The sequence below is a fragment of the Bos javanicus genome, chromosome 5 (assembly GCF_032452875.1).
Source record: "Bos javanicus breed banteng chromosome 5, ARS-OSU_banteng_1.0, whole genome shotgun sequence".
In the NCBI taxonomy this organism is placed as follows: domain Eukaryota; kingdom Metazoa; phylum Chordata; class Mammalia; order Artiodactyla; family Bovidae; genus Bos; species Bos javanicus.
The window spans coordinates 44,399,726-44,424,600 of NC_083872.1; the positions used below are offsets into that span (position 1 = coordinate 44,399,726).

General features: G+C 38.2%; 1 protein-coding gene across 5 annotated transcripts in view; it reads right to left on the reverse strand.

Annotated features, from left to right (window-relative positions):
- Positions 1–24,875, reverse strand: part of FRS2 (fibroblast growth factor receptor substrate 2) — a 109,726-nt gene that overhangs the window by 26,876 nt on the left and 57,975 nt on the right. The window contains exon 4 of one of the 5 annotated variants that reach the window (XM_061416508.1): positions 24,338–24,493. The exons of 3 other annotated variants lie outside the window; for them this stretch is intronic. The gene's annotated coding sequence lies outside the window, so the exon portion shown is untranslated. Of the gene's footprint in view, positions 1–24,337; positions 24,497–24,875 lie in introns of all 5 variants that reach the window. One more of the 5 variants, XM_061416507.1, reaches the window with a different exon arrangement.

Here is a 24,875-nt window from a genome sequence, read left to right on the forward strand (position 1 = left end):
GGATGAGATGGCTGGATGGCATCATGGACTTGATGGACATGAGTTTAAGTAAACTCCGGGAGTTGGTGATGGACAGGGAGGCCTGGCATGCTGTGATTCACGGGGTCACAAAGAGTCAGACACAACTGAGCGACTGAACTGACTGACGGACTTTATACCAGACATAGATTCACTTGGATTATCTCAATGCACAGGACCACCCTGTGAGGTACGTACTGCCATTATTTCTGTGAAGCAAATAAGGAAACCAAGGCTTGAAGAGGCTAGGTAGCTTTGCCAAAGTTAACAACTGATAAGAGGAAAGGCCAGAACTGAAGCCAGATCTAACTACAAAGTCCAGGTTCTAATTAATATATGTAAATAGCTTAAAATAGAGCTCAGCATATAGTAAGCATGTAGTAAATGATAGCTTCTGAAATAATAAGAATAATTTATTATAACACAATATTGTATGCCTTTGGCACTCAGTCAAAATTTCTATGCCTAAAATTTCTTATTCATAAGATTAGGACACCTATTTCACAAAGTTGTTTTGAAAACCAAATAAATTATGGCTATAAAGACATTAGAAAATATACAGTGCTTAAAAAGACAGTCATTATTATATCACCACTATATGTAAAATCCTGTCTCATATCACAAAGGAGCCTTTTGCATTGCAGACACAAAAGCCCAGAATTTAAGCACCATCCTTGTAACAGAAGTTACAGTAATAACTTTAGTAAAGCTGTCTTAAATGATTTCAATATAAATTCTTGCAGAATGACAGGCAAAGAGGACACTGAACTCTATTCATTAGCATGATTATACATTTATTGCTCAGCAAGATATATTTACTCTTTAGGTTCACTAGCATGGAGGGTGAACTTGGCTTTTACTACAGTAGTTATGTTCAAATACAACCATGACAGAATATCTATAGTTAGAAGCATAACAATATAACTATATTTTGGGCACCGCTGTCATATTTATCGATAATTACATTAAGACAATCAAGAGAACAGCATTCAAAAACCGTATTCTTTGTGTCAGTGGTCTGGTTGACTGTTTTTAAACTACTGGGTAGGTCTTTTCTAGTTATCATTTTTATTTTTTTTAATGTTTATTTACTTATTTGGCTGTGCTGGGTCTTAGTTGCAGCAGGCAGGATCTTTTACTTGTCACAGGTGGTTCAAGTTGAACCTGGGCCCCCTGCATTTGGGAGCACGAAGACTGCCACTGGACCACCAGGGAAGTCCCTCTTTTTTTCTGTACTGATATACCCTGGTTTTCTGTTTATTCTTAACATTGTTAAGGATTTTTTTTAATTTACATTACTCTAATGAAGAGAAATTTTTTAAAAAGTTAAGGAAGGAGATTCTCGGTACATTCTGCTAGTCACTAAACCAGAGCCATTCTGTAAAAAGTGAGGACACATGCAACAGTTTCCTTGCTTAGCTGAAATTTTAAAATACACATGTATACAGTAAAACAAAAAAGTACTCAAGTATTTTTAAGCATCTATCCATGAATATGGTTGTATCTGCATAACTCTAAAATTTTCTTCAGGCTTTTTATTCTACTAAGGGAAATGTTGGTGAACCATTCCCTTTTTTAACTCTCAAAAAAGTCAATTACATTACTTAAAAATCACTTCAATATCTAGTACTTTATTTTCTGGAAACTCCTTATGTTTAATCTAAATTCCTTGTATTGCAACTTAAACCAGATTCCTCTCATTTCAGTCTTCTCTGTAAGAGACAAGTAAAACCCGGATTGTCAAAAAAGATGGAAGTACATGCCTATACATATTTGAACAGCCAGGAACTGATTTTACTAAGGATAAATCTAAAATATTAATAAAGAAACATTTATTTCTTACTTTAGACATAGTTTTTTAATTAAGCTAACAAAAAGTTACTTAGTAAATAAAAATGATTATCAACAGCTATCAATAAAAATGAATTCATTTTTCCATCTATACAATAAAGCATCAAACAAGTATTTTCTGAGCACCAATTCTCTTTGCCAGGCACCGAGTTAAATGTTAAAGAAATAAAGATAAGTACACATTCCCTGATTCCAAGAAATATACTGTTTAGTGAGGGAGGCAGACAAGAAAAGGAATACAGGGCAGAGTTACAGATCCATGCAACAGTGCAATGTGAACATTTAACTCAGAGCAGAAGGAAAGGCAGAAGTGATCATGGAGCCACTAAGTCAAGTCCCAAAAGAGAGATGGGAGCTTGCTAGGTCAAGGGCAATCCAAATTAAGAAGAGTGCATACTATTAGGTTAGTAAAAAGTAACTGCAGTTTTGCATTGCTGAAATTTTCCAGTTGCTATTAGAATACATTTTTAAATAAATGTGGTTATGGTACACATCATTCTAATGTGCATTCCTCACTTTATGTTTTGTTGTTAGTGACTTATCACATGCTATTTATTTTACATTTATTTTAGACTATGGAAAAGATGTTAAACAAAAAGCAAATTTGAGAGATTTTGTTATTCGAGTTCAAAATGGGTTGTAAAGCACTGCGGAAAACTCACAACATCAACAATGCATTTGGCTCAGGAACTGCTAACAAACATGCAGCGCAGTGGTGGTTCAAGAAGTTTTGCAAAGGAAACAAGCGTAGTGGCCGGCCATCGGAAGTTGACAACGACCAATTGAGAGCCATCATCAAAGCTGATCTTCTTACAACTAAATGAGAAGCTGCTGAAGAACTCAATTTTGACCATTCTATGGTCATCTGACATTTGGAGCAAATTGGAAAAGTGAAAAAGCTCAGTAAGTGAGTGCCTCGTGAGCTGAAAGGAGATTAAAAATAATAATAATAATCGTCATTTAAAAGTAAAAACTGCAATGCCTGCAGTTCATGGTTGACTGAAAGGGCCCAATTCTTCACGACAACACCCAATCGCACATCGCACAACCAGCACTTCAAAAGTTGAACAAATTGGGCTTCCAAGTTTTGCCTCATCTACCATATTCACCTGACCTTTCCTGCCAACGGACAACCATTTCTTTAAGCATCTCGACAACTTTTGCAGGGAAAATGCTTCCACAATAAGCAGGATGCAGACAATGTTTTCCAAGAGTTTGCCGAATCCCAAATTTTTACACTACAGGAATAAACAAACATATTTCTCATTGACAAAAATGTGTTGACTGTAATGGTTCCTATTTTGATTAATAAAGATGTATTTGAGAGTAGTAATAATGATTTAAAATTCATGGTCCGAAACCGCAATTACGTTTGCACCGGCCCAATAAAGCACAGAAACCTAAAAGAACATGACAGCCTCCAAAAGCAAATAGGTCCTTTTAGTTGGAATGTAGGGTATGCATGGGAAAATAATAGGAGACAGTCAGGAAGGTGGGCTCATGCCATTTCATGAAGTGCCAGTTTATACTGCTGAGGACAGTTCACATTTTCCCTTACAATCTTAAATTGTAAATTCTACCAAAATACTTTCCTATAGAAGAATAAAGTCTAGAATAAATACAATGAGAATATCTAATTCCTAAGAATAAAATTAAATTCTACTAAATTGCCTGAGGTCTAACCAGTAAGTCACAGCATCTGTCTTTAAACAGAAACATATTTCCAACAGTATCCAGACCTGCAGTGAATGTCACTGTAAGATCATGACCTGATCATCAGATTCTCCCCATTTCATTTCTGGAAAATGTTACCTACTTTAACACACTGAATTTGACTATATCACTTTCAATCATGCATTTGGATTTAGGATAGAAATCCAAGAATCTGTATGTATATCTTTATCTCAGTTCAGTTTAGTCGCTCAGTTGTGTCCGACTATTTGCAACCCCAAGAATTGCAGCATGCCAGGCCTTCCTGTCCATCACCAACTCCCAGAGTTCACTCAGACTCACGTCCATCGAGTCAGTGATGCCATCCAGCCATCTCATCCTCTGTCGTCCCTTCTCCTCCTGCCCCCAGTCCCTCCCAGCATCAGAGGCTTTTCCAATGAGTCAACTCTTCACATGAGGTGGCCAAAGTACTGGAGTTTCAGATTCAGCATCATTCCCTCCAAAGAAATCCCAGGACTAATCTCCTTTAGAATGGACTGGTTGGAACTCCTTGCAGTCCAAGGGACTCTCAAGAGTTTTCTCCAGCACCACAGTTCGTTCAAAAGCATCAATTCTTCGGCACTCAGCTTTCTTCACAGTCCAACTCACATCCATACATGACCACTGCGAAAAACCATAGCCTTGACTAGACAGACCTTTGTTGGCAAAGTAATGTCTCTGCTTTTCAATATGCTATCTAGGTTGGTCATAACTTTTCTTCCAAGGAATAAGCGTTGTTTACTTTCATGACTGCAGTCACCATCTGCAGTGATTCTGGAGCCCAAAAAAATAAAGTCTGACACTGTTTCTACTGTTTCCCCATGAAGTGATGGGACCAGATGCCATGATCTTAGTCTTCTGAATGTTGAGCTTTAGGCCAACTTTTTCACTCTCCTCTTTCACTTTCATCAAGAGGCTTTTTAGTTCCTCTTCACTTTCTGCCATAAGGGTAGTGTCATCTGCATATCTGAGGTTATTGATATTTCTCCCAGCAGTCTTGATTCCAGCTTGTGCTTCTTCCAGCCCAGCGTTTCTTATGATGTACTCTGCATATAAGTTAAATAAGCAGGGTGACAATATACAGCCTTGATGTACTCCTTTTCCTATTTGGAACCAGTCTGTTGTTCCATGTCCACTTCTAACTGTTGCTTCCTGACCTGCATATAGGTTTCTCAAGAGGCAGGTCAGGTGGTCTGGTATTCCCATCTCTTTATCTACCATCCATATTACTATCAGTCAAGAATTGTATGTCTGTGTGTTTAGCAAATACTGAGAAAAAAGTACTAAAATGGCTTAAGATACAAAACACAACCTCTACCTTTAAGAACACCAGTCATAATTAAACCCTGGAATCATCTATAATCTTGGAACATACTTAAACTCAAAAACACTGGTGATGAAATTTACACAATTAAATCTACGTGCCCATAATCTCTGCCCTAAGATACAGAAACACACCTACAGATGTGCAAACCCAGTACATGAGTCACACTCTGCCTTAGATAATCCAATACTGTAATTAGTTCCAATGGCAACAATCCCAGCACCTTCAATCACAAGAAAATTATTATCAGCCTCAGGAACTCCCAAAGAAACTCTTAGTTTAAGTCTTCTGTTGTAATATAAAAATATATACCAGAAAATCATATCCAGCAATCAAGGGGTGCACAATCTGTTCAAGAGATCACGTAGCTCTCTACACTAAAAATTCACAGACTGCACAACAGAAAGAAGACACATGACTGAAAGGTAGCAGCAAAAAGAGTATAGGTGTTCTCCATAAAGTATTTATCATAACTCTGAAAAATGGGATGATTACATATATCAGATCTCACGGAGACAGTGCATTTAATTTTCTGTATTTATAACAGAATGCTGTGTTGGTGTTCTTCAACTCAGTGATTATTTCTACATATCAATTCATAGAACTGTGTCAAATTAACCAATGACTGCTTGATCCTTATAATAAACCTCTAGTTTATAAATTTAGTAGTAGATACTAACCCCCTAGCAGGGACTGAATGCTATATAATAACTACTTAACTTAGGAGGTTTTACTAAACTAACCAACAATAAGAGGTAAAGTCCAAATATGAACTTTATAATCTTTTCCCTACTATGACACAACTAATAGTTCTTTAAAAGCTTTTGGCTTTATGGCTTATTCTTTAAAACAACAAAACACTAAACACAAGCAACTTGTACTTCAATTTCATGATAAAGAAATATACAAATTACTCAATATCAATCCAAACTGGTGGCTCACACGGTAAAGAATGTGTCTGCAATGTGAGACCTGGGTTCGACCCCTGGTTTGGAAAGATCCCCTGGAGAAGGAAACGGATACCCACTCCAGTCGGAGAAGGCGATGGCACCCCACTCCAGCACTCTTGCCTGGAAACTCCCACAGACGGAGGAGCCTGGTAGGCTGCAGTCCATGGGGCCGTGAAGAGTCAGACATGACTGAGCAACTTCACTTTCACTTTTCACTTTCATGCATTGGAGAAGGAAATGGCAACCCACTCCAGCATTCTTTCCTGGAGAATCCCAAGGACAGAGGAGCCTGGTAGGCAGGCTGTCTACAGGGTCGCACAGAATTGGACACAACTGAAGTGACTTAGCAGCAGCAGCAGCAACCCACTCCAGTATTCTGACCTGGACAATTCCATGGACTGTACATGTACAGTCCATGTGGTAACAAAGAGTCGGACATGACTGAGTGACTTTCACTTTCACAAATATCAACGTAAGATTATAATAGATATACAAGAAAATCTCTAGCCATCTTCACTTTTTATATAATATGCTTTCAGTTCAGTTCAGTTCAGTAGCTCAGTTGTGTCTGACTCTTTGCGACCCCATGAATCGCAGCACGCCAGGCCTCCCTGTCCATCACCAACTCCCAGAGTTCACCCAAACTCACGTGTATCGAGTCGATGATGCCATCCAGCCATTTCATCCTCTGTCGTCCCCTTCTTCTCCTTCCCCCAATCCTTCCCAGCATAAGGGTCTTATCCAATGAGTCAACTCTTCGCATGAGGTGGCCAAAGTATTGGAATTTCAGCCTCAGCATCAGTCCTTCCAATGAACACCCAGGACTGGTCTCCTTTAGGATGGACTGGTTGGATCTCATTGCAGTCCAAGGGACTCTCAAGAATCTTCTCCAACACCACAGTTCAAAAGCATCAATTCTTCAGCACTCAGCTTTCTTCACAGTCCAACTCTCACATCCATACATGACCACTGGGAAAAGCCATAGCCTTGACTAGACGGACTTTTGTTGGCAAAGTAATGTCTCTGCTTTTGAATATGCTATCTAGGTTGGTCATAACTTTCCTTCTAAGGAGTAAGCATCTTTTAATTTCATGGTGCAATCACCATCTGCAGTGATTTTGGAGCCCAGAAAAATAAAGTCTGACACTGTTTCCACTGTTTCCCCATCTATTTCCCATGAAGTGGTGGGACCGGATGCCATGATCTTCTTTTTCTGAATGTTGAGCTTTAAGCCAACTTTTTCACTCTGCACTTTCACTTTCATCAAGAGGCTTTTGAGTTCCTCTTCACTTTCTGCAATAAGGGTGGTGTCATCTGCATATCTGAGGTTATTGATATTTCTCCCGGCAATCCTGATTCCAGCTTGTGCTTCTTCCAGCCCAGCATTTTTCTTGATGTACTCTGCATATAAGTTAAATAAGCAGGGTGACAATATACAGGCTTGACGTACTCCCTTTCCTATTTGGAACCAGTCTGTTGTTCCATGTCCAGTTCTAACTGTTGTTTCCTGACCTGCATATAGGTTTCTTAAGACGCAGGTCAGGTTGTCTGATATTCCCATCTCTTTCAGAATTTTCCAGTTTATTGTGATCCACACAGTCAAAGGCTTTGGCATAGTCAATAAAGCAGAAATAGACGTTTTTCTGGAACTCTCTCGCTTTTTCAATGATCCAGCAGATGTTGGCAATTTGCTCTCTGGTTCCTCTGCCTTTTCTAAAACCAGCTTGAACATCTGGAAGTTCACAGTTCACGTACTGCTGAAGCCTGGCTTGGAGAATTTTGAGCATTACTTTACTAGCTTGTGAGATGAGTGCAGTGTGTGGTAGTTTGAGCATTCTTTGGCATTGCCTTTCTTTGGGATTGGAATGAAAACTGACCTTTTCCAGTCCTGTGGCCACTGCTGAGTTTTCCAAATTGGCTGGCACATTGAGTGCAGCACTTTCACAGCATCATCTTTCAGGATTTGAATAGTTCAACTGGAAATCCATCACCTCCACTAGGTTTGTTCATAGTGATGCTTTCCAAGGCCCATTTGACTTCACATTCCAGGATGTCTGGCTCTAGGTCAGTGATCAGACCATCGTGATTATCTGGGTCGTGAAAATCTTTTTTGTACAGTTTTTCTGTGTATTCTTGCCACCTCTTCTTAATATCTTCTGCTTCTGTTAGGTCTATACCATTTCTGTCCTTTATTGAGCCCATCTTTGCATAAAATGTTCCCTTGATATCTCTAATTTTCTTGAAGAGATCTCTAGTCTTTCCCATTCTGTTGTTTTCCTCTATTTCTTTGCACTGATCCCTGAGGAAGGCTTTCTTATCTCTCCTTGCTATTCCTTGGAACTCTGCATTCAGATGCTTATATCTTTCCTTTTCTCCTTTGCTTTTTGCTTCTCTTCTTTTCACAGCTATTTGTAAGGCCTCCCTAGACAGCCATTTTGCTTTTTTGCATTCTTTTCCATGGGGATGGTCTTGATCCCTGTCTCCTGTACGAACCTCTTTTCCATGGGGATGGTCTTGATCCCTGTCTCCTGTCACAAACCTCAGTCTATAGTTCATCACGCACTCTATCTATCAGATCTAGGCCCTTAAATCTATTTCTCATTTCCACTGTATAATCATAAGGGATTTTATTTAGGTCACACCAGAATTTTATTTAGGTCTAGTGGATTTCCCTACTTTCTTCAATTTCAGTCTGAATTTGGCAATAAGGAGTTCATCATCTGATCCACAGTCAGCTCCTGGTCTTGTTTTTGCTGACTGTATAGAGCTTCTCCATCTTTGGCTGCAAAGAATATAATCAGTCTGATTTCAGTGTTGACCATCTGGTGATGTCCATGTGTAGAGTCTTCTCTTGTGTTGTTGGAAGAGGGTGTTTGCTATGATCAGTGCGTTCTCTTGGCAAAACTCTATTAGCCTTTGCCCTGCTTCATTCCGTATTCCAAGGCCAAATTCGCCTGTTACTCCAGGTGTTTCCTGACTTCCTACTTTTGCATTCCAGTCCCCTATAATGAAAAGACATCTTTTTGGGGTGCTGGTTCTAAAAGGTCTTGTAGGTCTTCATAGAACTGTTCAACTTCAGCTTCTTCAGCGTTACTGGTTGGGGCATAGGCTTGGATCATTGTGATATTGAACGGTTTGCCTTGGAAACAAACAGAAATCATTCTGTCCGTTTTTGAGATTGCATCCAAGTACTGCATTTCGGACTCTTTTGTTGACCATGATGGCTACTCCATTTCTTCTGAGGGATTCCTGCCCACAATAGTAGATATAATGGTCATCTGAGTTAAAATCACCCATCCAGTCCATTTTAGTTCGCTAATTCCTAGAATGTCAACGTTCATTCTTGCCATTTCCTGTTTGACCACTTCCAATCTGCCTTGATTCATGGACCTAACATTCCAGGTTCCTATGCAATATTGCTCTTTACAGCATTGGACCTTGCTTCTGTCACCAGTCACATTCACAACTGGGTATTGTTTTTGCTTTGGCTCCATCCCTTCATTCTTTCTGGAGTTTTTCTCCAGTCATCTCCTGTAGCATACTGGGCACCTACTGACCTGGGGAGTTCCTCTTTCAGTATCCTATCATTTTGCCTTTTCATACTGTTCATGGGGTTCTCAAGGCAAGAATACTGAAGTGGTTTGCCATTCCCTTCTCCAGTGTACCACATTCTGTCAGACCTCTCCACTATGACCCATCTGTCTTGGGTGGCCCCACACGGCATGGCTTAGTTTCAGTTTCATTGAGTTTGACAAGGCTGTGGTCCGTGTGATCACATTGGCTATGACAGCTGTGACGGACCTCGCAGAAGCACAGCCGAGAGGAGCTACCCCATGCCCAAGGTCAGGGGCAGTGACCGAAGACTGCCAGGCTGCCACGGTGAAGGAGTGGCTGAGAGGAGGTCAGGAGGGGCGACCTCGTCCAAGGTAAGGAGCAGCAGCTGCGTTTGCTCGAGCAGCCATGAAGAGATACACCACGTCCAAGGTAAGAGAAACCCAAGTGAGACGGTAGATGTTGCAAGAGGGCATCAGAGGGCAGACACACTGAAACCATAATATGCTTTACATAGAACTAAATAAGTATTAATAAAGAATAACAGAAAAGTAAATAAAAAGATAAGTTTTCAAAACTGAATACACAGGTATATAAGAGGAATATACCATAAACCTGTATTTTCAAACCCAGGTGGTTATCATTCTAGTTACTAGACTTATTAAAATCTAAATATTGATTACATGTATGTAAAGCATACACACATATTCAATTTACTCAAAATACATTAAACCAAATGCCAAGCAACTCTTAAAAAAAAAAAAAAGAAAGAAAACCCTCAAAACAAACTGCTTCATGAATAGGTCTGTCTCAGTCCAAACAAATTATCTAAAGAAATAGGCTTGATAATTTATTTTACACTTTTAAAGCAATGTCTTCAAAAATAAAAAAGAAAATCATTCTTTTAAAATGCAATATGGTGTTCTGGACTGAATCTTGGAACAGAGAAGGACGTTAGTAGAAAAACTGGAAAAATCCAAATAAAGTCTGTAGTTTAGTTTTATACCAGTGTTAATTCCTTAGTTTTGACAAGTGTACCCAAGTTATATAAGATTAACATTAGGGAAAACTGAGTAAAGGATATATGAGAATCAATGTACTATCTTTGCAACTTTTTTGTGATTCTAAAATTGTTCCAGATTAAAAAAAAAAAAAAGCTTTATTCTAAAAATCACCTTGCATGCTCAGTAGTAAGTTTGAGAGGATTTTCATTTTTAAAAATAACACTTACACTTACTTTTCTCTCCATCACCCCTAAACAAAAGGGAAAAGAAGATCAGACTAAAAGACATTAAAATGTTAACACTGGCTCACTCAGTAGTAAGATGAAAAGCATTTTTCTCTTCATATTTTCTATAGTGTGTGAACCGCTTTTATAATTAACAATAAATAGTTAACTAAAGAATATACAAACCAATACATTATTAAAGGCTCCTTCAGAAAGAAAAACTACAAATGTCTAAGCAGAGCCCAAAGGCAGATGACATACGAAACAGGTTAGGGCAGAGTGTGAAGAAACAGTGGCAAGAAAGATTGCCAGGAGAATCTAAGTAGGCAATACCTAATTAGTAAACGCTGGAAACCTGCCAATCCACAGAGCTTAACATCTACTCTTAGGCCAAAGGTGCTCACAGTAAGCAATGTTATGCTCAGAATTCATGTCTCAGGGGAGTGTCACAAAAGACCCCCTAATACCAGGAATTTATGGGATACATACCTTGGATTTATCCCAAACAAAAATGCAGTTGGACATGCACAACTTCCCAATGAGAACTTCTAGAAATACTTCAGGACGACAGTGTGTTCTCTACATTTTTCTACTTGTTCTTTCCTAAGACCTTCCTACAACTTATGCCCAGTCTTTAGCCCAAAGATCTAAAAATGGTACTCTGACGCTATTCAGCAACATGGACAGAGACCATCAGGATAGCAGAATCAAATTCTATTCTGGAAGTCTGAGAGGGGAGTATCACAAAAAGTTTTCAGTTATCTTCAGAGCAAAATATATTCTGACAATCTCATTCAGCCATAAGAGGGGAAATTTTAATCAACAACAAATGTTGTTTAAATGTTTAAACAACAATCAAAATAAAATACATCTGTCCCTTAAAGGGAAGTGCCAGTGGAGTCAAACAGACTGAATTTTGATAAAGAACCTCTTTAAAGCTATAATCGGGGCAATTTGTATGTGTCAGGCTTTCTGTCTAGGTTTGGGGTTGTTTTTTAAAAACAGATTTTAATTCTTTATTTATGGTCACCTTCACTCTCAGTTGATAGTTAGCATGTCCTAGAGCTGTCACTTAATAAACACGTATACACATTTCTTTGTTAAGTTTATTCTTTCAAATCCTAGACTCTGCAATCAGACATCCGTGCCTATTGGGAACAGGTGCTAAAAAAAAGCCCTCTACTCAGAGACCACACATTTTATGTTCAAGAACATAGTCATCACTTCACAAGCTTCTTAATGGCAATTCTAAGCATCAGAAGACTCTTTTGCTTATTTTCCAATTCTTGGTCATGTTTAAGAAAGTAGAGGTTACCAAAAAAGTGATGTTCAGAAATGGTGACTGCAAATATTATCACTGTTATTACTTCTAATACCAATGAAGATATATACCGTTTTCATCAAAACCAAGACACAACTGATTTTAAGACTGATATTTTGTATCCCACCAAGAAACAGAAGGTGTCAAACTACAGCATGCCACTGGTTGTAAGATACACCCAAATTTCAGTGAATAAAACTGGAAAATGTCCCTTGGAATCAATGAAATACCACACAATCAATGAAGACTATCAACTAACACTAATGAAATGATGTTTAAAATATCTTTTTCTTTATGCCTTCCTATACACCAGACAATAGTTACAATCAAGTAACAGGATTTTGGGGGCTTCCAAGATGGCGCTTCAGCCCTGGGTGTTCTTTGGAAGGAATGATGTTAAAGCTGAAACTCCAGTACTTTGGCCACCTCATGCGAAGAGTTGACTCATTGGAAAAGCCCCTGATGCTGGGAGGGGCTGGGGGCAGGAGGAGAAGGGGATGGCAGAGGGTGAGATGGCTGGATGTCATCACCGCCTCAATGGACGTGAGTTTGAGTGCACTCTGGGAGTTGGTGATGGACAGGGAGGCCTGGCGTGCTGCGATTCATGGCGTCACAGAGTTGGACAAGACTGAGCGACTGAACTGAACAGACTGAAGATGGCGCTAGTGGTAAAGAACCGGGCTGCCAATGCAGGAGACATAAGAGATGTGGGTCAATCCCTGGGTCAGGAAGATTTCTGGAGGAGGGCATGGCAACCCACTCCAGTATTCTTTTTTTTTTTCAGTATTCTTGCCTAGAGAATCCCATTAACAGAGAAGCCTGCTGGGCTACAGTCCATGTGGTCGTAAAGAATGGAACACGACTGAAGCAATTTAGAATGCACAACAGGATTTCAGTGTCTAAGACCCAATATTCTTTTGAGCCGTGATAACTATTTGTCCAGAGAACAATCTTGTATTGCAGACTGTTGGTAACTATTTTCTTCATCTTCAAATGGGGAACTTAAGGGAAAAAAAAAAAATCAATCAATCAAGATTTTACTGAAAGATAAATTTAGAATTTTTTACTGTCCCTGTCTATAACTTTAACAAAGACAATATGCACTCTCTCCCTAAAGGTTTGGTGGGGTTTTCTTGCTTCAGATTTATCTTGATCTTAAACTCAGAATATCAATCATCTGTGATAAAGAGAATTCTGAAGAGCTATATTCGAAACTATAGCTAAGGTCACTGGGACTACTCCCTCTGAGCACAACTTACGATAAAACAGAATTTGAAAGCAATGGCTAGAACATCTCCTTTCTTTTTTAAAAAAGACAAATGAGGAGAAACAAATCTCTATGGAAAACAGTCAGAATTTCTAAGATGTTTTCCTCTGTCACACTTTCAAAATGCTTCTTCACTAGTACTGGCTGAAGTTATCTACCTTAAATTCTCTTAAAAAAAAAAACAAAACACTAAGAAACCAAACCCTCACCCTAAGAAACAAACCAAGAACTTAGTTAATTCAACAGTTAGCTACAAAGAATATGTCTCATAAAACATTCTTGTTAGAGCCTTAAAATTTTTAATTTTCTGCATGCAAATTCCAAATTTGAATTCTCTGAAACTATTAACCCTGCTAAAAAAGAAAGTAGACTGTTTCTAAGGCAAGAATTTTAATCCTCATATAATGAATAAATGACCTACACCAGGTCTGCTTTCTGAATGTATTTTGAAATACCACATTATAATCTAAAATAATGCTTCATTTTAAGCATTCTAAATTCCTCCAATAGAAGGCAGTATCAATCTATGATAATGCTATGATATAGTGCAAATATGAGCCTTAGAACTAGAAAGAGCTGAGTTCTTACTTAACATCTTTGAATCTATGTTTCCCCATAGGCAAGTTAAAAACACCACCACTGCCTAACTGATATGATTTTTACAGGTTTAGAGGCTGCTGCAGAAATCTGGAGTCTAAATTAGAGTAGTGAACAATGAAGATGGAGAAAGATGGATGGATTAGAGCAATACTCAGAAGTAAGCATCAACAATTCCTGCTAACCAAGTAGATTAGGAAGAAAAGCAGGAGTCAAGGAGCATACCTACATTTCCACACAGGAAAACACAGGAATGACACAAGGTTTAGAGAAGCAGAGAGCTCAATTTTGAACATATTGTAATGCCTGTATATCCAAGTGGAAATGCTCAAAAGACAAACAGAAATACAAGTACAGAGGCAGAAGAAAGATCTGAACTGGAGATAAGGATCTAAGAGTCATCAGCTTATGGATGCAAGGCAGAGGACAAAATGAGATTGCCCCAGTGAAAAGAAAAGTAAGACCTAGAGAAACTCAGAAACACCAGCATTTAAGGAAACTAGAGGAAGAGAAGCCCACAAAACAGATTGAACAGGCACTAAGCAGCAGGAAGAAAATCACCAATAATAAGGTATCACAGGAGCCTAGAGAAGACAATGATTCAAGGTGAGATGGGATACAGGGAACAGTCTAGTATCAATCAGTAAGGTAAGACTACAGGAACCATAGTAAGTTAGTTTGGAGAAAATAGTATGTAGCAATAAGGAGGAGTAAGTCACCTGTCTTTAAGCTTTTTGTTTTACGGTATAATGGACTGAACTTAGACAAAACCACAGGCATCTATGAGAATAACATAGATTTCCATCAATCTAACAAAGAACTGATTTCACTTTAAATGTTGAGTTCTTTCTCAATCACTACCAGTGCAGTAGATGCTGCTACTGGTTAAGAATTTGGATGAGATGACTTGAGTTTCTTACAACTGAAGTAAATTTAAAAAACTAAACTAAAAAATACTTTGCATGAAAAAGAACACAGGGAAAGATGTAAGAAAAAAGCTTTTAAATACTTAGAAATATAAAGTAATGGTTCTATGCAATTTAAAAAACCGTATTCAATTAATCCTAAGCAAAATGCAAAGAAAAGATGAAGGAAAACGAGACAGAGATAAAACCCCAATGAACAGCAAGATAGAAAAACTGTTCATCATTTTTTGCCCATTTCAATGAAAAGTTGTCTACAGTCTTGCCTGACAAAAATCTTGCATGGCTCCCCCTATTCCCCTGAAAGTAAAAATTAAAGACTTTTTAACAGCCTGGCCTACAAGGTCTCAAATACTTTAGTATGGTTTTCTGCCCTTCTGACTCCAGTACTGATCACAGGTGCTTAAACAACTCTCCCCTCCACTCTGCTCCAGCCACACAGGCTGGCTCCTGGCTGTTTCTGAATACGCTAAGTATGCTCCTACCTCAAGGCTTCTGTAATTGTTCTATCTGGAACACTCTTCTGCCAAATACCCACATAGCCTGTTCTCTTACTTGTCTCAGGTCTTTGCTCACAAACCAATTCTTAGAGAACTCTCCTGAGCACTCTGCAGAAAACACCTAAATCTTTACTCCACAATAGCAACCCCCATTCCTATTATACTGCTTTGGTTGGTGGTTTAGTCATTAAGTTGTGTCTAATTCTTGTGACTCTATGGAGCCCACCAGACTCTTCTGTTCATGGGATTTTCCAGGCAAGAATACTGGAGTGGGCAGTCATTTCCTTCTCCAGGGGCTCTTTCCCATCCAGGGAAAACCAGTGTCTCCTGCATTGCAGGCAGATTCTTAACCAACTGAGCCACCAGGGAAGCCCTATTACACTGCTATGTTATTCGCCAAATGACTATTACCAGCAGCAATGCTATATTTTAATTTCTTCTTTGATTCTTCCCTAAAGCCACAACAAAATGTAAACTCCGTGGGGGCAAAGACTCGTCTTCACTGCTGTATCCCCACTGGCTTAAGAGTGCCATACACATGTTAATTGCTCAGTTTTACTTTGAATGAATAAATACCCTATTACTGGATAATGTCTCATATTAGCAACACACATAGGATAAATGCTGCCCCGAATTTCTCCAAATATTAAAACATATCGATAAAACTACAAACAAATAATCTCATATTTCTACTGGTTAATATATTACTTAATATTTTTTTGTTTTTCTCCTACCAGTTGTATTGAGATGTAACTGACATACAGCATGTATAAGTTTAAGATGTATGGCATAATGATCTGACTTATAACATGAAATGATTACCACAATATAGTGAACATTCACTTTCTCACACAGATACAAATAATTTTTTTCTCCTTATCATGAGAACTCTTAGGACTTACTCTCTTAACAATTTTCATGGATAGCATTCAGAGGTGTTAATTTATCACATGGTACATTACATCTCTAGTACTTATCTATCTTCTAACTGAAAGTTTATACATTTCAGCTACTTGCATTCTTTAAAAGAGAGCTTAAAATTATCACTTAGATTTGTGTAACACTAACAGTCACTTCATAAAAAATGCTGTGAACTTTAGTATATAATGCCACAAAATTTCTCTTAGAAGTAATGCTATCATGTGGTTTAAAAGTGGGCAAGTATACACACAAGATTCAAATTGTATCAGATGTCTTTCTTTTCATACTACATAAAGACTGCCATCTGGATTGCAGTTTTTATACATGCAATGCCTAAAGAGTCTATCTGGGTAAGTTAATTGCCTAAGAGTCATTATCCAAGCTGTATCAATTCCTCCAAGCTAAGTCAGTCCTTGAAGTTCCTGAAGTCTTGGGATGTGCCTACTTGAAGAATACTCTAGGACTGAGACTACTGTTTGTATTAACCTTCAAAGGTGCCTAATATTAACTAGTATTGTCTTAATAGCAGTTGAACTACCTGTGATGTGCAATTCCAAAACCAGTATCTTTGGTCTAATTATTTGATATTTCTATGATTTAGTTACTTGGGAGTTACTTCAGCTAAAAAAGGAATGCAATTACATAAGTGGAAAGCACAAGTTTGGAAAATCACAGGCTACTGAAATAATGATTAAGCTACTAACAATATATTAATTTCTTCAAATATTTTTTCTCTGCATTAATTCATCCAAAAATCTGTTTAAACATTCAAAGAATAAAGGGCTCATCTTTTTTTCTCTTCATCTACAAGTAAGCCAAAAGTAAACCTAAAAAAGGCTGTAAATTCCTATCATGATAAGGCTGAAATGTGTTTAAGATTGGGTTAGCTACCATGCACATTTTCACTTTAATTAAATTACTAAAAAATATCGTTTATTTGTTAAAACTAAGTATGCTGATAGAAAGGGAAAATATTCAGAATATATTACTCCTCCTTGTCACCAGCCAAGAAATATGTGGATTGGAGGCAACAAATGCTGTTTTCCTAATGTATGGACCCAGTAACACTTGCTGTAGTAATAAAAAAGATAACCAATTAATCATTCAAGTCTCCAAGGCAAAATTGTTCTGAAAATAGAAAAATAAGTTACTTATTTGAAATCAACATCTCTATTTAAATTACTAAAAATAAGATTATATTAAAGAGTTAAGAAAGAACTTCTAGGCAACAAATTACTCATTCAAAGGTGTTGTCAATATTTCTTACAAGAATTTTGGTTGATTTAAAGATCAAAAATTTTTATGATAGTAAAGGACTTAGATTATAATAAACACAACTTTCTAACATTTGTGAGTAGGCTTTCAGCTGGCAGCAAATGCAGCGTAATAAATGTTGGGCCTGTTTGCAAGAACCAGTTATGCAATATCCTCAAGCAAATTACTCTTTTACTAGATTGTTTAAAACTTTTGTTGCTCCAGGAGTAAAATATATTTAAGAGTGGAATATGAGCAAAAATCTGGTAAAAGTTGTGAAGCACATGCTTTCTGGGTTTAAAAAAATTTTGAGGGTTCAGTAAATTTTTTAAAATAAATTTTATTTTTAGAACAATTTCAGAAAAAAACTGAGACGATAATACACATTTCCCATGTGCCCCACACCCAAAGTTATCTATTAACATTTTATATTGGTATCGTAACTTTGTTACAATTGTTGTTCAATCAATCCCTCAGTCTTGTCTGACTCTTTGCAACCCCACTAACTGCAGCATGCCAGGCATCCTGTCCTTCACTATCTCCTGGAGCTTGCTCAAACTCATGTCCACTAAGTTGGTGATGCCATCCAACCATCTCATCCTCTGTCATCACCTTCTTGTCCTGCCTTCAATCTTTCCCAGGATCAGAGTCTTTTTCTAATGAATCAGCTCTATGCATCAGGTGGCCAAAGTATTGGAGCTTCAGTATCAGTCCTTCTAATGAGTATTCAGGATTGATTTCCTTTAGGATTGACTGATTTGATCTCCTTGCAGTCCAAGGGACTCTCAAGGGTCTTCTTCAACACCACAGTTCAAAAGCATCAATTTTTCAGTAAGCCTTCTTTATGGTCCAACTCTCATATCCATTCATGACTACTGGAAAAATCATAGTTTCACCTAGACGGACCTTTGTCGGCAAAGTAATGTCTCAGCTCTTTAATATGCTGCCTACATTTGTCATAGCTTTTCTTTCAAGGAGCAAGCGTCTTTTAATTTCATGACTGCAGTCACCATCTGCAGTGATTCTGGAGCTCAAGAAAATAAAGTCTGCCACTGTTGTTTCCTCATCTATTTGCCACGAAGTGATGGGAATGGATGCTATGATCTTTGCTTTTTGAATGTAGAATTCTAACCCAACTTTTCACTTTCCTTTCATCAAGAGGCTCTTTAGTTCTTCTTCACTTTCTGCCAGAAGGGTGGTGTCATCTGCATATCTGAGGTGATTGATATTTCTCCTGGCAATCTTGATTCTAGCTTGTGCTTCCTCCAGCCCAGCATTTCTCATGATGTACTCTGCATAGAAGTTAAATAAGCAGGGTGACAATATACATCCTTGATGTACTCCTTTCCCAATTTGGAACCAATCTGTTGTTCCATGTCCGGTTCTAACCGTTGCTTGTTGACCTGCATACAGGTTTCACAAGAGGCAGGCAAAACTTTCCATTTATTGTGATCCACACAAAGGCTTTAGTGAAATCAATGAAGCAGGAGATGTTCTTCTGCAATTCTCTTGCTTTTTCTATGATCCAATGGATGTTGTCAATTTGATCTCTGGTTCTCTGGTTCCTCTGCCTTTTCTAAATCCAGCTTCAACATCTGGAAGTTCTTGGTTCACTTTGAAGAAGTACTGTTGAAGCCTAGCTTGGAGACTTTTGTGCATTACTTTGCTACCTTCTGAAATGAGTGCAATTGTGTGTGCAGTAAGATTCTTTGGCATTGCCCTTCTTTGGGGTTGGGATGAAAACTGACCTTTTGCAGTCCTGTGGCCATGGCTGAGTTTTCAATATCTGCTGGCATACTAGCGCAGCACTTTAACAGCATCATCTTCTAGGATTTGATTCAAATTTCTTGGTTTTTACATAAGTCTTTTTGTATCAGGATTCTACCCATGATACCACATTACATTTAATCATCATGCTTGAGGCTCCTCTTGGCTCTACAGTTTCTCAGATTTTCCTTGTTTTGGATGACCCTAATACACCTGGGGAATACGAGTCAATTATATTGTTGAACGTCCCTCTAATAGGACTTATCTAATGTTCTTCCTTTTTTAAAAAAATTCAATTTAACTAAAAAAAACAGTCCATTTCTCCCACCCTCCACCCACTGCCTCTGGCAACCACTGCACTATTCTAAGAGCTGGGCATGGTGAGGTATGGGTGATTGGTTTCTTTGTTTTTAGATTCCACATATAAGAAGTTCTTTTACTGATAAGTCTTTTACTGACTTATTTTACTTAACATATGCCAAGTCAATCCATGTTACAAACGTCAAGATTTTTCTTTTTATGGCTGAATAATATTCCATTGCATATAAATACCACTTCATTATCTATTAATCCATCATGGATACTTACATTATTTCCATATCTTGGCTATTACAAATCATGCTACAATGAACAGGGGAGGTGCATATATCTTTTTGAGCTGGTGCTTTTATCTTCTTCAGATAAATACCCCAAAATGAAATTGCTAGATCATATGATAGTTCTTGGAGAAGGGCACAGCAACCTACTCCAGTATTCTTGCCTGGAGAATCCCATGGACAGAGGAGCCTGGCAAACTACAGTCCACAGGGTTGCAAAGAATCAGACACGACTGACAACTCAGCATGCATGCACACATGGTAGTTTTAGATGTGAGGAACCTCTATACTGTTTACCGTAGTGGCTGCAACAATTTACATTCCCACCAACATACACAAGGGTTTCCCCTTCCTCCACATCCTCACTAACATCTCTTAATTCTAGTCTTTCTGATTAGAGTCATCTAGCAGGTGTGAGGTGCTATCTCATTGTGGCTTGAATTTGCATTTTCCTGATGATTAATGACATAAAGCATCTTTTCATGTACTTGCTGGCCATCTGTATGTCTTCCTGGTAAAAAATGTCCATTTGGATTTTCTGCCCATTTTTTAAACTGGATTGTTTTCTGCTATGGAATTATATGAGTTCTCCATATATTTTGGATATCAACCCCTTATCAGATATATGATTTGCAAGTATTTTCTCCTACTCAGGAGGTTGCCTTTTTTGCTGTTATTGATGGGTTTCCTTTGCTTAGAAGTTGTTAGTTTGATGTAATCCCACTTATTTTTGCTTTTGTTGCTTTTGCTTTCAGAGTCAGATACAAAAAATCATTACCAAGACCTATGTCAATAAGATTCCCAAGTAGACAACATATTCTTAGTACTTCCAAATAATTCTAAAGTTAAAAGTACAAAATAAACAATTATCAGGAACACCTCATTCACTTGGGAAACTATTATCACAGTATACATGACTGAAAGGGATACGTCAGAAAGAACATGTATCCCAAGATAAATTTTTTAATCAACATCAAAGTATAAGCCTACCAAGCAAAATAAACTCATTCCCATTTCACCAACCACAAAGCACCCTTCCCTTTACCCAAAACACACACATATATATACACAAGGTAAACATTTTAAACCTAAACTGTAAGCCTCTGGCTCACATGAAAACAAAACTAATTTAACCACACACAAGCTCCCGCACTCAGACTTGCAGTTTCTACATGCTGCCCACACAGCACTTGGTGAGCATGTGATTAGGAGGAATGATGCACAATCACACCACATTCCTTCCCTCAGCTCACACATCAAGAACTTGCCCTCTCAGCTGCATTCTTCTCCAAACAGCCATGGTCACCTTAGCAACCCTATGCTCCTAATATGGACAGCTGCTCCATTTAAAGTCAGCCCTTCTTGGCAGGGAAAATGCTTGTTCTTCAAATTGGGGGAGAGAGGAGAGGTTTTCCTTTCAATACACATTGCAGGGGTTGATTTAACTTGATCAGCACTTTTGTTCTGCAGCAGCAATTTGTGTTGAGTTTCAACCTACTTTGAGTTTTGCTTTTTTTTTTTTAAAAGCAAATGGCTAAAAAATAAAATCAAAGCAGCTAAAATGGAATTCTCAGAAAGAGTGGAACATGAAACAAAAAGGTATCTGAAATAACTGTATTTTATAAAAAGATACAGCTATCTATATTTTTTAAAGTTAAAATTTCCTTAATCTGAACCACAACATCTGAAGCCTTATTATACAATAAGAAGTCAGTCAGGAAGACCTGTCATAGCCTATTTTTGAACAACAACATTGCTAAGCTTCAAAGTGCTGTAACTCCAATCTATTTAATAGGCTATGAGTCGATCTGTTTCCCTTTATCCCACTACCTACATGTGAAATCTTTCCACAGGCTCAAATGTAAACCAGATACTGAACCAAATGACTAGTATAATCCCAGGACCCTCTAGACCTGGAATGACCTAGCACAGCACTGGATTACTCAAAACCAACCTTGATCTGTGTGTGTACCACTAAAGCCAGGCCTGAACCAAAGTAAGTCTCTCAGATTAAAGATACAGGTTTATAATACAGTTTGCCTGATTTTCATACTAAAAGCAAATTACTGGGGGAGGGGAGGGGCGACCACATTCTGAAATATGTGAGATCAAATTGCTTGTTCCATACCCACAAAAGGAATCTAATTCCTACCGGTCAAAATTAAACACTTTATTTTTGAGTAAAACTATGTTCAAACTAAAAAAATTCACAGTATTTTTATATTTGTTCTAAGTTGGAAAATTGCTGAAATAATTTTAATATGGGCAAAATCCATATTAATTTATTAAGTACTATTATAGTGAATGTTCGGAGAACTCAATGGCACCCCACTCCAGAACTCTTGCCTGGAAAATCCCATGGGTGAAGGAGCCTGGTAGGCTGCAGTCCATGGGGTCACTAAGAGTCGGACACGACTGAGCGACTTCACTTTCACTTTTCACTTTCATGCATTGGAGAAGGAAATGGCAACCCACTCCAGTGTTCTTGCCTGGAGAATCCCAGGGACGGGGGAGCCTGGTGGGCTGCCGTCTATGGGGTCACACAGAGTTGGACACGACTGAAGCAACTTAGCAGCAGCAGCATAGTGAATGTTAAGTTCAATGAACACCATCTATATCATTTATTGGTTATATTTTTGTGTGTATATTGTGTTTTTTAAACTTCTCAGGCTATGCAGTTCCTTTGGTTAGAAACATTTCTTCCACATTAAAACAATCTTTGTAATTACATCTTTTATACACAGCAAAATATCCATCGATAGGGGGCAATGTAGATTGGTAAAAATAAACTAAAGCTGATTTTATGACTGGTTTCCTTATTTGTAAAATGATAATACTATTTGTTCTAATGATGGCATGTGTTAACATCAGATCAGATCAGATCAGATCAGTCGCTCAGTGTCCGACTCTTTGCGACCCCATGAATCGCAGCACGCCAGGCCTCCCTGTCCATCACCAACTCCCAGAGTTCACTCAGACTCACGTCCATTGAGTCAGTGATGCCATCCAGCCATCTCATCCTCTGTCATCCCCTTTTCCTCCTGCCCCTAATCCTTCCCAGCATCAGAGTCTTTTCCAATGAGTCAACTCTTCGCATGAGGTGGCCAAAGTACTGGAGTTTCAGCTTTAGCATCATTCCTTCCAAAGAAATCCCAGGGCTGATCTCCTTCAGAATGGACTGGTTGGATCTCCTTGCAGTCCAAGGGACCCTCAAGAGTCTTCTCCAACACCACAGTTCAAAAGCATCAATTCTTCAGCACACAGCCTTCTTCACAGTCCAACTCTCACATCCATACATGACCACTGGAAAAACCATAGCCTTGACTAGACGAACCTTTGTTGGCAAAGTAATGTCTCTGCTTTTGAATATGCTATCTAGGTTGGTCATAACTTTCCTTCCAAGGAGTAAGCGTCTTTTAATTTCACGGCTGCAGTCACCATCTGTAGTGATTTTGGAGCCCAGAAAAATAAAGTCTGACACTGTTTCCACTGTTTCCCCATCTATTTCCCATGAAGTGATGGGACTGGATGCCATGATCTTTGTTTTCTGAATGTTGAGCTTTAAGCCAACTTTTTCACTCTGCACTTTCACTTTCATCAAGAGGCTTTTGAGTTCCTCTTCACTTTCTGCCATAAGGGTGGTGTCATCTGCATATCTGAGGTTATTGATATTTCTCCTGGCAATCTTGATTCCAGCTTGTGTTTCTTCCAATCCAGCGTTTCTCATGATGTACTCTGCATAGAAGTTAAATAAACAGGGTGACAATATACATCCTTGATGAACTCCTTTTCCTATTTGGAACCAGCCTGTTGTTCCATGTCCAGTTCTAACTGTTGCTTCCTGACCTGCATACAAATTTCTCAAGAGGCAGATCAGGTGGTCTGGTATTCCCATCTCTTGAAGAATTTTCCACAGTTTATTGTGATCCACACAGTCAAAGGCTTTGGCATAGTCAATAAAGCAGAAATAGATGTTTTTCTGCAACTCTCTTGCTTTTTCCATCATCAATACAATGTAAAAATAATGAAATTATTATGCCATACAAAAAACTCCAAAGTTTAAGCGACCAGACAAAGGGACTATATTACGTGAGGTCTAATTCCCTGAATTGCTATTTTTAAAAAGAGTCAAGGGAGTATTCAACAATGAATGGAATACCAAATCAGTATCAATTTCAAGAGGTTCCAGTCTTCCAACCAAAGATTTTACAAATATTTAAGTGCTGACATACAAATAACTACTTCTTTCAAAAAGCCTCAACTCTAGCTTTTAGCAGATGTGAATTCCCTGACCCTTTTCCATTCTACTGCTGAATCAATTCCACATTTCCTCCTGTCCCCTAAGATCCTCCTCCCACCAAAAGAACACTGCTCCCAAATAGCTCATTATCTTTTTCCATCTGATAGAAGCCCCTCTCTGATATGATCAGTGCTGTCATTATCCTCCTTAATGTCCGGGTCCATCTTATCCTCTCCTAGGAGTTTCTCCCTCTCCCCTCTTCAAGACTACAAGGAATATCATCACCACAAACTGGGAGATTCCTAAGTCTCCACTTACAGTATTTAGTTAGGGGATCCAAGAGAAGTTACTTCTGCTGACACTGTGCTTACCACAGATGAAAATGTCTCTCTGTATCTCAAATTTAGAATCTTGCATTTGTACTGTTCTTATTCTGTGCTAAGATTCAGTGATGGGGATTCAAAGAACATGATTCTGCTTCAATGAAGTAACAGAAAAAAGAAGATGAATGTTCATATATAATGTAATGCAGAAATTAATTAACAAGCAATAAATAATGAACAGATTCTCTAATATTACTGGTATTATCTTTCAACTATTGGGCTTTTGCCAGCTAATATTGAGACCTAAGCATTTTAACATACTGTTTCTAGGGAAAAAAAAAAAATGTATGTTTCTCTTAGGCCCTACAATTCTTTTCTTTGAAAATTCTAACAGACTCCTAGATAGACACTCTTCTAAATAGATGTTTATATTTCCTATAATCTTCCACAGGATCATAACTTCTGTTCTAATTCTTAACTTCAATTCTAATATAAAGAAATAAGCATAAATTGATCTTTACTTAAATGAAACT